Source organism: Hordeum vulgare, chromosome 6H (genome assembly GCF_904849725.1).
Source record: "Hordeum vulgare subsp. vulgare chromosome 6H, MorexV3_pseudomolecules_assembly, whole genome shotgun sequence".
NCBI classification, from domain to species: domain Eukaryota; kingdom Viridiplantae; phylum Streptophyta; class Magnoliopsida; order Poales; family Poaceae; genus Hordeum; species Hordeum vulgare.
The window spans coordinates 233,394,418-233,398,578 of record NC_058523.1 but is presented as its reverse complement, the minus strand read 5'-3'; positions in this window follow the sequence as shown (position 1 = coordinate 233,398,578).

Here is a 4,161-nt window from a genome sequence, read left to right as displayed (position 1 = left end):
TGTGCTCAAAAAGCAGATTCTGCAAAGAAACCCTTGGAAAGGGGTATTGCATTTGAGCGGAAATTGAATCCTCATGGATCATGCTGGAAACTTGAGAAGTATACTAAATCCTCATGGGTTGCAGCAAAAGGACCTACTATTGATCCATCTACATTATCATGCTTTGCATGTGAAACTTCATATTCCTCTAATGAGTCATTCGACTCCAACTATAAACTGTTCAAAACTCAAAATTGTGAAGTATTTGCTAGATATGTTGGAACTAACTGCAGGAATGGACCACCCTTGAGGAAAATCTGGATTCCCAGAAGCAGCTTGGAAAGTCTTCAGGTGAATGTCCTCATGACACGACCCGTGAAGAATAGGAACCCCAGAGAAAATTCCTTAAGTGGACCAAAGTCTTCACGAGGATCAAATTCCTCATATGGAAAAAATTCTGCTCATGCTCGTGTTAATGCTTCTGATATGCAGGGAAACTTGAAGGGTCGTGAATATGTGCACAATTCCTCAAACCATTATGTTCATAAGTCCTTGAAGAATTTCTCTGCACATGCATTAGAGTATACTAACCACCCTCTTCTGAAATGAAGTGCATTAGCTTCAATGCCTAAATTCTCATATGGTGCTCACAGGATGACGAAGTCTTTACCAACCCTTGAAATGTTGATGATGAATAAACTGAACTAACCTCTTATGTAGGTCAGGTCTCCAGAGGAACTTGATCATCTAAAGAATTTTTTGGAGACCTAAGGAAATGCTTGATAGGACACAAGCTAATCATGATGAAATGATTATCATTTCCGATGTCCTCATATTATCTTAACTCAACTTTGTGTGATGAAGTTCAAGTCTGATGAATTTGATATCATATTCTTCACTCTGAAGCATTTGAGATGGTAAACAGTACTAATTCATTTGGAGGATGACAACCCTAAAACCACTGAGTGGGTTCTTGATAGTGGATGTACAAATCACATGACTCGTGACAAGAGCCGATTGATGAACATTACATTAACTCCATCACCACTAAAGCATATCACCTACATAGACAAAGTAAAGAGCAAGGTATTGGGTCTTGGTAAGGTGGCTATATCCGGGGACCGGCACATGGACAAAGTCATGCTTGTTGAATCCCTTGGGTTTATCCTCATGTCTGTTTCAATGCTTTGTGATCTTCATATGATTTTCATCTTTGGCAAATATCATTGCATAGTCATCATGGAATGTGGCAAATCCAAAGTCTTCGAAGGCTTTAGGAGTGGAGACGTGTACATTGCTAATTTCTCTATAGGTCCACAGCCCGCCACATGTCTACATGCAAAAGCCTCAGAGAGCTGGCTATGGCACCGATGACTCGGTCATGCACGCATGAGGAATCTGCACACGCTTGCAAAGAAGAAGCATGTCATAGGCATCGAGGGCCTCAAATTCCTCAAGGATCATCTATGTGGGGCTTCTGAGTCTAGAAAAATGACCATATCCAAGCACCCCTCGAAGACTATCATGACCTCTACCGGTACTTTTGAATTGCTTCACATGGACCTCTCTGGACCTACTCATTCTGCTACTCTAACCAATGCAACTTCTCTATATGTCTTTGTCATTGTTGATGACTATTGATGACCCACAAGTATACGGGGCCAATCATAGTCCTTTCGATAATTAAGTGTGTTGAACGCAACGAGGAGCGGAAGGAAATGCCAAGCAGTTTTCACCAAGGTAATTTATGCAAGACCTAAAATATTGTAACAAGTTGTTCGATAGCAAGATCATTGTAACAAGTGACACATAGCAATAGTAAAAATAGGTGCAGCAAGGTAGCCCGATCATTTTGTGGCAAAGGATAGGCGATAACAATTTCTTATAATAGGCAAAGCGTTCTTGAGGGCTCACGGGAATTTCATCTAGTAACTACCGTCATGTTGGGTTAATATGCGTTCAATATTTTGATAATTTAATATGTGGGTGGCACTGTGCTTGGGTGCTGCTCTTACTTGAACAAGCCTCCCACTTATGATTAACCCTCCCGCAAGCATCCACAACTACGAGAAAAGTATTAAGAATGAATTCTAACCATAGCATTAGAATTAGGGATCCCAATCAACTACCTAAGGGGTAGTGCATAGACTGGGGTTTAAGTTTCTGTCACTCTCGCAACCCACCCTCTAATTACTACTCCACTATGCATTCCCTTAGGACCAAAGATGGTGAAGTGTTATGTAGTTGATGTTCACATAACACCATTAAGGGAATCACAACATACACTACTGGAAAACAGTTTTTTGCCATCTGCTGCTTCTTTGCCGTCTGCTGGCTGATGGCAAAGACCCTCTTTGCCATCAGCTACCAGAAACCAGACGGCAAAGAGGAGGCTGATGGCAGAGAGGGTCTTTGCCATCTGCTGCTTCTTTGTCGTCTGCTGGCTCACGGCAAAAACCAGTCAGGCTGACGACAAAGAGCTGGGCTCACGGCAAATATCACTTAGGCAGACGGCAAAGCGCTCGGCTGGCCCACCCCGCACCCCCTCTCTCCCCCTATAGACCTCTCTCTTTGTCGTCCGCTTTTCTCCTCTGTTCCGTCGGGAGGCGGACGGCAAAGAGGGTGCGCCCCTAACGGCCGTTAGCACCACCCCCACGCGCCTCTCTCTCCCCCCCTAACGGCCACGCCACACCCCTCTCTCTCACCCCCGAAACCACCACCGCCGTCGCGCCCTCCTCCGGCCTCCCTGCGCCGCCGCCACTCCTCCTCCGGCCTCCCTGCGTATCCTCCTCCTCCCTCCTCCTGCCTCCAGCATCCCTGCGCCGCCGCCCCCTCCTCCTCTGGCCTCCTTGCGCCCTCCTCCGGCCTCCCTGCGACCCCTCCTCCCTGCACCCCCTCCTCCACCACGCCCGTCCTCCTCCTCGGGACCTCCTCCTTCACCACCGCCGTCGGAGCTCGCCCCTTCTCCACCACCACCCCCTCCGCCACCATCGCCGTCTCCTCCACCGCCGCACCCTCCTCCTCCCCGGCCGCCCCCTCCGATGAGTCCTTTTTTTCTTTCTTTCCTAATTTACATATTTAGTTTTGTTTTGTTAATTAGTGGTAGCTAGATTATTGTTAGTAGTTTTAGTGGTAGATTTAGTTAGGTTAGTAGTTTTAGTTAGGTTAGTTAGTTAGCTTGGTTAGTTAGGTGGAGGAGGAGAACAGGAGAAGAGGAGGAGGTGGAGGACAAGAAAAGGAGAAGAAGAAGAGGAGGAGGAGGAGAAGAAAAAGAAGAAGAAGAAGAAGAGGAGAAGAAAAAAATAAGAAGGAGAAGAATAAGAATAAGAAGAAGAAGAAGATAAGAAAAAATAAGAAGGAGAAGAAGTAAAGAAGAAGAGAAGAAGAGAATAAGAAAAAAATAAGAAGGAGAAGAAGAGAAAAACAAGAAGAAGTTGATTTTTTATTGTTTGGTATTTAGTGGTAGCTAGATTCTTTTTTAGTTACTTAGTGGTAGATTCTGTTTTTATTTTCTTTTTAGTGCTATCTAGGTTTAGCGATAGGTTTAGTTAGCTTGGTTAGTTAGGTTTGTTAGTTACTTAGCTTAATGGAAAGAATAGGAAGAAGAAGAAGAGGAGGAGGAGGAGAAGAGGAGAAGAGGAGGAGAAGGAGGAGAAGAAGAAGAAGAAGAAGAAGAGGAGGAGGAGAAGACAAAAATAAGAAGGAGAAGAAGAAAATAAGAAGAGAAGAAGAAGAGAAGAAGAGAAGAAGTATACCTTCTCCTCCTCCTTATTCTTCTCCTTCTTCTCCTCCTCCTCCTCCTTCTCCTTCTTCTTGATTTCTTCTTCTTCTTCTCCTCCTCCTCTTTCTTCTCCTCTATCTTATTCTCCTGACCTTATTTTCCCCAACAATGAGATAATTAGCCCATTTAGCTACAAAATGGCATAAAAACCTTGGTTAGCTCATGAATATTATATTCTTAACTTTTTCCTCTAAAATGACATAATTAGAATATTTGTGTTGATCGGGTGGATTTACATGTGATAGTTGTCTCATCGCTGTGAGGTCTGCTGTGCGAAGACCTGCCCGTGCGTTGTACGAGCTCTGCCCCTGCATTCGTGGGTCAGGGCAAATTTCATCTCCTCCACGCCCCTTCATTTACTATGGCTCGGTTTCCGGATGAAGCTTTCTAGATTTAGGTAA